The sequence below is a fragment of the Pseudophryne corroboree genome, chromosome 7, assembly GCF_028390025.1.
Source record: "Pseudophryne corroboree isolate aPseCor3 chromosome 7, aPseCor3.hap2, whole genome shotgun sequence".
Taxonomy (NCBI): Eukaryota; Metazoa; Chordata; class Amphibia; order Anura; family Myobatrachidae; genus Pseudophryne; species Pseudophryne corroboree.
The window spans coordinates 74,138,813-74,148,087 of record NC_086450.1 but is presented as its reverse complement, the minus strand read 5'-3'; positions in this window follow the sequence as shown (position 1 = coordinate 74,148,087).

Sequence of the window (9,275 nt, the reverse complement as noted above, 5' to 3'; positions counted from 1 at the left end):
CCATATACACTAAAGCAGGCTCTGCACAGTGTCTGGTCCCATATACACTAAAGCAATTCTCTGCACAGTGGCCCTCATTCCGAGTTGATCGCTCGCTAGCTATTTATTTTTTGCAGAGCGGCGATCAGATAGTCGCCACTTCTATTGGAGTGTATTTTCGCTTTGCAAGTGTGCGATCGCATGTGCAGCCGAGCGGGACGAAAAAGTTTTTAGCAGTTTCTGAGTAGGTCTGAACTTACTCAGCCGCTGCGATCAATTCAGCCTGTCCGGTCCCGGAATTGACGTCAGACACCCGCCCTGCAAACGCTTGGACACGCCTACGTTTTCTCTACCACTCCCAGAAAACGGTCAGTTGACACCCATAAACGCCCTCTTCCTGTCAATCTCCTTGCGATCGGTTGTGCGAATGGATTCATCGCTAGAAGCCTTGCATAGCAACGATGCTGTTTGTACCCGTACGACGCACGTGCGCATTGCGGTGTATATGCATGCGCAGTAGTAACCTGATCGCTGCGATGCGAAAATCTGCAGCGTGCGATCAACTCGGAATGACCTCCAGTGTCTGGTCCCATTTACACCTCAGCAGGCTCTGCAGAGTGTCTGGTCCCATGTACACTAAAGCAGGCTCTGCTCAGTGTCTGGTCCCATTTACACTAAAGCAGGCTCTGCTCAGTGTCTGGGACCCATTTACACTAAAGCAGGCTCTGCACAGTGTCTGGTCCCATTTACACTAAAGCAGGCTCTGCACAGTGTCTGGTCCAATTTACACCTCAGCAGGCTCTGCACAGTGTCTGGTCCCAAATTACACCTCAGCAGGCTCTGCACAGTGTCTGGTCCCATTTACTCTAAAGCAATTCTCTGCACAGTGTCTGCTCCCATTTACACTACAGCAGGCTCTGCACAGTGTCTGGGTCCCATTTACACTAAAGCAGGCTCTGCACCGTGTCTGGTCCCATTTACACAAAAGCAGGCTCTGCACAGTGTCTGGTCCCATTTACACAAAAGCAGGCTCTGCACAGTGTCTGGTCCCATTTACACCTCAGCAGGCTCTGCACAGGATCTGGTCCCATTTACACCTCAGCAGGCTCAGCACAGTGGGCGGGATGTACTAAGCGGAAAATGCGGTAAACTCCCTGTTTACCGCATTTTCCTGATGTACTAACCCCCGGCCGGCAGGACAGCGCCGCGGCGGGGTACGCCAGCTTTAGCTGGCGTACGTCCATAGAAGCCTATGGGCTTCTCTCCGCGGCGCTGTGTGAGGGATCCGACCCTCCCAGCATGCCCTGCGGCCGCCCCCGTCACCCCGCGCAGACTGACTTCTGGGGCTGAATCCCGGAAGTCAGGCTGCCGCTGCGCATCGCGGAGGACAGCTCTTATCAGAAGAGCTGTCCTCCGCAATGCTGATCGCATATGTTAGTACATATGCGATCAGCATCGTGGCGATGGGCGGCGATGTACATTAGTACATCCCGCCCAGTGTCTGGTCCCATTTACACCTCAGCAGGCTCTGCACAGGACCTGGTCCCATTTACACTAAAGCAGGCTCTGCACAGTGGGGGTCATTCCGACCCAATCGCTCGCTGCAGTTTATCGCAGCGCAGTGATCGAGTCGGAATTGCGCCGGCGCATGCCGGACGGCCGAAGGCCGTCATTCAGTAGCGATCGCCTCTGCCTGATTGACAGGTAGAGGCGGTCGCAGGGCGGGAGGGGGCTGGACGGCGGCCCGGCCAACACAGGCGTGGCCGGACCGTTGGGGGGGGCGGGCCGGCCGCGACAATCAGCTCCCGCCCAGCCGCAGGAGCTGCGCTGGCCGGGAGTTACTCCACAAATATGAAAGCATTGCCGCTGTGTGATGCTTTTGGATTTGTGCGGGGGGGGGGGGGGGGGGGGGCGACTGACATGCGGGGCGGACCAGCCCTGCGCTGGGCGTCCCCCCGCATATCAGGGAAGATGATCGTAGCTGTGCTAAATTTAGCACAGCTACGATCAACTCGGAATGACCCCCAGTGTCTGGTCCCATTTACACTACAGCAGGCTCTGCACAGTGTGTGGGTCCCACTTCTGCGGACAGACTTATGCTGTTCTGTAAGCTGACAGCCATTAGGGAATCCCTAGGCAGGTTATTAGCTCAGTGAGTTATATTATTACAGTATGTTTCTGGTTCATCATCCTCCTAACACACTGTCCGGGCTGCTGCACAGGGGGACTGGGCTTTACATACTCACGCTATATGGGTAATTCCAAGTTGATCGCAGCAGGAATTTTGTTAGCAGTTGGGCAAAACGGGTGGTATTCATGTGACCGCCGGTCAGCTGACCGACAGTCACATGACCTCCTCCAGCAGCCCAACGGGTCATTGTCCCGATGGTCGGCATGCCGACCAACAGGGACTATTTCCACTCGTGGGTGTCCACGACACCCATAGAGTGGGAATAGAACCCGTGGCGACCGCAGCGTGGCGAGCGCAGCGAGTCCGCAAGGGGCTTGCTGCACTCGCCCCTCCCCGTCGGGATCCCGGCGTCGGTATGCTGCCGGGATCCCGGCGTTGGTAAGCTGACCGGCGGTCAGGAGACCGGCGGTCAGCCGTACTACACCCGGGCAAAACCATGTGCACTGCAGGGGAGGCAGATATAACATGTGCAGAGAGAGTTATATTTGGGTGGGTTATTTTGTTTCTGTGCAGAGTAAATACTGGCTGCTTTATTTTTACACTGCAAATTAGATTGCAGATTGAACTCACCACACCCAAATCTAAACTCTCTCTGCACATGTTATATCTGCCTCCCCTGCAGTGCACATGGTTTTGCCCAACTGCTAACATAATTCCTGCTGCGATCAACTTGGAATTACCCCCTATTCCTGGGCTATTGTTGGGGCATACACACTGTGCACAGTAGGGATAGATAGATAGATAGATAGATAGATAGATAGATAGATAGATAGATAGATAGATAGATAGATAGATAGATAGATAGATAGATAGATAGATATGTGATTGATTGATTGATTGATGGATTGATTGATTGATTGATTGATAGATAGATAGATGGATGATACATTGATATGTGATAAATAGATATAACTAAAATAGTTAGATAGATAGACAGACAGACGGACGGACGGACGGACGGACGGGCGGGCGGGCGGGCGGGCGGGCGGACGGATAGATAGATAGATAGATAGATAGATAGATAGATAGATAGATAGATACGTACGCGATGCATATTGCGCTGTGATTTTCCTTGAAGCTCCCTGTGCGATAAATCGCATCTGAAGTGCTTTTTTTGGTATTCGATTTGCATACGATCATGCGATAAATGGCATGCCCCTTGCGACCTGAAATCGGGTGATCAAATGAGGGCTGGGCTATCTGGGGGGTATATAAATGGGGGTATACAGATCGCATATCGTAGTGCGATAAATTGCATGTGTTTAAAAACCACATGCCATGCGATAAATATTATGTGCAGCACATAATATCTTGTCATGTGAGATTCGACCAGCGCGCCTGCGCTTCACGTCGGAGGACTCATGCGATTGCCGTGTGATCCATGCGATTTGTCACTGCGAGTTATCGAAATCGCATGATTGTACCCCGATATCTCACAAGTGTATGGCCAGCATAAGATAGACTGATATGTGATAAATAGATAGACAGATAGTTTGATAGATAGGCAGAAGATATATTGATATGTGATAAATGAGATAGATAGATAGATAGATAGATAGATAGATAGATAGATAGATAGATATTATGTAGATATAAATTAGAAAGATGAATAGATAATAGATTTGATGTAGATGGATGATAGCTATGAGATAGATACAGCCAGGCAGTAACTTTACTGGGGTGTATAACAAAGTCAGGGGTTATAAAAACTGTTGTTATAGAAGAAATTTGTATAAACAGGAATCACTGCAAGCGATAAACAGGATTATATTAATGTTAGTATTAATATGATCATCTACAAACAATGTGTTGCAGTTAGGTAACTAAGATTCCCAAGGTAATCATAATGACACTGTAGATAATAATAGCTGGATATGAATTATATATGCAATTCTATAACTACTATTATCATTATTATCATCATCATCCTCGTCATTAACATGACGATTATGCTACATATGATTACTCATAGTATATGATTTCTCTGCAGATTTGTACAGTTTGTGCTAATCATGTTATGGATACCTCATATAATTATGTCAGTGGTTGTTGTCTATTTTCTAAATAGCAAAGGTTCAATTACTCCAAAAAGTCTTTGCACTTCTAAAGGGACCAGAGATGAAAAGGGTTCTCCCCTCCCCCGCATGTCACACTGCAGAAGAGGAGCTGTCACCTCTTGCTCTGATTAATGTAATCTTATAAGACTGTACCCTGCTGTAATGTGAGTATAGGCAGAGGCAATCAGGATGTACTCAGAGAATACCTTGTCACAGCTTCTCACCTTCTTACTCTCCCCATTCAATGTAGAACACCATATACTTTGATAAATGATTGGATCAGCATCGGGGGTAATACAGTCTAGAACAGGAGCATCATTAGTCTTCTGGATTAAGATTCCTAAATGTTCTGTATTGTTTCATAGTTGGATTACTTTACTTTCAAGGTATCCTTAGCCTCAATATTAAGGTTTCATTAATTAACCAGTATCTTTGGAAGGCAAAATGTCTCTGTTAACATGTGTGGAGTTTATATGGTCTCCCTGTGTTTGCGTGGGTACCTCCAAGTGCTCCAGTTTTCTCCAACACTCCCCCAAAAATATTGGCAGGCTAATTGTCTTCTGACGAGAAAATAAAAAATAATCCTAGTGTGTCTGTGTCTCAGGGAATATAGGGCTCAGTTTAATTCTACACGGATTGAATAGCGCCGGGAATTAGTCACTGTTTGCGAATTAATCATTTAGAATTAATAAGGCATTTCATATTTGATTTGTGATGTAATTTTCTTAAAATGCGGTAACACTCATCATAAACAGATGCAGATCTGGGGTGAGAATCAACCGAGACACTAAAGAATAAAGGGGTCTATATATTAAGCTTTGGAAAAGAGATAAAGTGGAGAGAGATAAAGTACCAGCCAATCAGCAAATAACTGTCATTATTCAAACACAGCCTGTAACATGGCAGGTAGGAGCTCATTACCTGGTACTTTATCTCTCTCCACGTTACCTCTCGCCAAAGTTAAGTACATAGACCCTGAAGTCATTGGACCTGATTATGAGGTTCGACTATATAGCCCAGGGATGGGGAACCTTCGGCCCTCCAGCTGCTGTTGAACTACACTTCCCAGCATGACCTGCAACAATTGAAGCATGGCCAAATAGTAAAACTGTAGCAAGGCATGCTGGTATGTGTAGTTCAACAACAGCTGGAGGGCCAAAGGTTCCCCACCCCTGGTACTATAGACAGACAGTGTCTAGTTAGACAGCCACTAGTTCAACCCCATATGGATGACATGCAATAGGTCGGCATGGTCACAAGGTTGGCAGGTAAAAGGTTGACTGTATTTATGGTCGACAGGTACCAAAGGGTGACAGGATCAAAATGTCGACATGAAAATGGTCAACACACAACTGGTCAACATGAGGTTTAAAAAAAAAATCAGCATTTGCATCATTTACCACCCATGTGCACTACGATTGGGAATAGTAACCTGTGGTGAGCGCAGCGAGGCACCATGCCCGAAGTGTGGCGTGCAAAGCGAGCCCACAAAGGTCTACGTTAGCATTAATTGTGGTCAAATAATGTGAAATTGGAAAATTATGGCCAATAAACATAAAAAAAAAAACTTGGGTTGACCCATGTTGACCTTTTAGCCTGTCGATCTTTTGTACCGGTCGACTGATTGACAGCCCCGATTGACAGGCAGAAGCGGTTGTGGGGCGGCGTTGGTGGGGCACGGTTCGAACAACGCAGGTGTGTCCGGACCGTTGCGTGGGTGGGCAGCGGCGGCTGCGTGATGTCACATGCAGCCGCTGCGACCCAGCTAGGTTGCGCAGGCAGGGAGCTACTCGGAGGGAGCAAAAGCATTGTCGCCGTGCGATGCTTTCGCACCCATGCGGGGGTGGTGGAACCAGACATGCATGGCGGACTAGCCCTGTGCTGGGCGTTTCCCCGCATGTCTGAGGAACTGATCGTAGCTGTGCTAAATTTAGCACATCTACTGTACAATCAGATCTGAATTACCCCCAAAGTCCTTCCTGTGTGCACATCCGTGCGGCTGAATGCATACGCGCACGCAGGGGGGATTTGGGAGTACCTGGAAACCCCCCCGGCCCACCCATATGCGCAGCTGAGCAATTTGTCTTTTTTTTTTTTTACGCTGTCTATAACGCTGCAGCAGCCTCCGTCCTTTTATTTAAACTGAGAAGCTGGCTGAATGTAGGGGGAGCCGGAGAACGCAGCTCCTCTCAGGCACAGGCAGACTTTGTGACAGAGAGCTGGCCGGGTGAGGCAGTCACTGTCATTCCACTGACTGCAACAACCAGTAGGTGTGTGTCTTACTGTCCTCACATGTGTGTAGGGGGGGAGCAGGGGGATCTTTTTATAAATGACGGCGATGGGTCAGCACTTACTCTACAGGTGTGTGTCTGACTTGCATGGGGTAGGTGTGGCGTTTTTAATGATGGTGGCTTATTTACATCACTTGCAAAAAATTATGCTGGCTGTGTTTTGTTTTAATGTGAAAGGTGTGTATGTGTGTATGTGTGTAGCTATGTGTGCGTGTGTTTGTGACATAGATATAGCCACTGGCGTTTCTATAATGGGTGCAGTGTGTGCGTTGAACATGGGCCCCTGAGTCCAGTGGGGGCCCACAACGCACCCATTAGTTTAATACTCACCCCTCCGGAGTCCCGCGCCGTCATCACCGGCGCTGATAAAACACTGTGAAAAATGGCGCAGCGGCCATTTTCATGAAGTTCTGCGCATGCACAGTAGAGAAATCTCTGGGAAAATGGCTGCCGCACCATTTTCCCGGAGATCTGCGCATGCACAGTAGAGTCTGAGCCCTCTAGTGCTCAGACTCTACAGCACTCCTGTAGAGAGGAGGGGGCCCGTATGGAGGAGAAAGCACATGGGCCTCCTCCTCTCTTAAAGCGCCCCCCCTGGATATAACTCTGTGTTTGTTTGTGACATACATGTGTGGCATACTTGCCGACATTCTGGCTGCTCTCTGCGGGAGAGAGCAGCCAGGTCGGCTCAGCAGGGGGGCAGGGGAGGGCTGTGACGTGGTGGAGGAGGTGGACCGGAGGCGGGACGGGGTGGAGCAGGGGCTGGGCGGGGGAGGAGTTATCATTGCACATCCGTTAAGCCACGTCCCCGCTCTGTAATGCTGCGATCCCTGGCATTACACTGCAGGGGGCGTGGCTATGATGACGCGATTCAGCAAGAATCGCTTCATCAACTGCCCGGACCGCCCACTTTACACATTAAGTGGGCGGACGGGCAGGGGGACCCCTGATTCTGGGAGACTTGCCTGCTCTTCCGGGGGGCCGGGAGGGTCACCCGATTTTCGGGAGCCTCCCGGCCATTCCGGGAGAGTAGGCAAGTATGATGTGTGGTATACATAGTGGGCACGCTAGGCTGTTTTAGCAGGGCGCCACGCCCTGCCCGAATTTTTAAGGGCAAAATCCGCCCTGCCTTTTCTGCGGCACCCTGCTGAAACAGCCGCCCACTTCGTGCCCTCCCAGCGTGTAAAGATGCCATGCGCATGCGCACAGCATCCATTCACGCTGTGGGAGAGAGCTTGGGGGAAGCCCAGCACCTCCGTAGGTAATAATAACAATAATTTCCGATTTTTGCTCATCATGTTACACACTTCATATTGTTATTTTTATGCAGCCGTCATGTATTTACAGTATATCAAAATGATTTATTGCCATCTACAGTAAGTGCGGTTTCAGGAGTCGTCTTTTTCGAGCCATACACTGGTAAGTGTATAACAATAAGGATATACAATTATCTAAGTGGTGCTATCATTAAATTGGTGTTTGTTTAGTTTTTGGACACTTTGATCTAAACCGACACCTATAACAATGTTATTATCACCCTTGTTACAGTAGTACAATGACAACAAGAGAGAGAGGCTTATACAAGTCACACACACGGATAGAAGGCTTTAACCTGACAGCCACACCCACATCCTCCTCTCAGCTAAGTCACTATATGTAGTGACTGCTGTGTATTTACCATATCGATTACATTATCCATTGTTTCTGGAGAGTATAATATTGGTTACAGTACAAGATACAAGGCCTAATTCAGACCTGATCGCAGCAGCAAAATCTTTCTCTAATGGGCAAAACCATGTGCACTGTAGGGGAAGGGGGGGGGGGGGGGGGGGGGGGGGGGGGGGGGGGGGCAGATGTAACATGTGCAGAGAGAGTAGGATTTGGGTGGGTTATTTTGTTTCTGTGCAGGGTAAATACTGGCTGCTTTATTTTTACAGTGCAATATAGATTTCAGTTTGAACACACCCCACCCAAATCTAACTCTCTCTGCACATGTTATATCTGCCCGCCTGCAGTGCATCAGAGAACAATTTTGCTGCCTCGATCAGGTCTGAATTAGACCCACAGTCTGTGTTTAAAAATAATACACAAATGATGATAAAAGCCTAAGTAAAAATTAGAAATTTATAAGCTACAACTAAAAGTATATATAAAAAACATAACATTTTTAACACAAACTTTAGCATTCCCAATGATCACAATGATTTATATGATGAGATAATAATATCTAATAATATAGGTGATCGCTGATTGACAGTAAGTCATCACATTGTGCGTGGCTAGGTTGCCATGGTACCCAGGACCTGCCTCCTGGCTGTCCTCAGGACACTGCTGCTCTGTCAATTACATGCATCATCACCAGAAGCCCAGACGTCATCACAATGGGATAGTAGCTGAAGCGCTGGAGGCAAAACCCCATGTGACAACACAGCCAGGCCCCGCCCCTATTCAATCCTGTATACTTGGTTCTATCCCGTAGTCTCTGAGAGTCTTGTCCTGCCTGGTGTCTGCAGGCAAATACACTATACTGACCCCTATATATAATGAGAGATGGGTGTATCTGTGCAGTGACTGGACCTATCGAATGCACAGAACTGTTCCGTCTCATACAGTAGGAGTGTCATGGGTGTGTAGGCCGACTTCCTTGCTCAACCGTACCAAATATAATGTGGGGACTGAAATGGGACACCTCTCTTGGATGGATCTTTAGCATGCAGGCCATACTTCCCTACTCTCCCGGAAGCTGCGGGAGGCTCC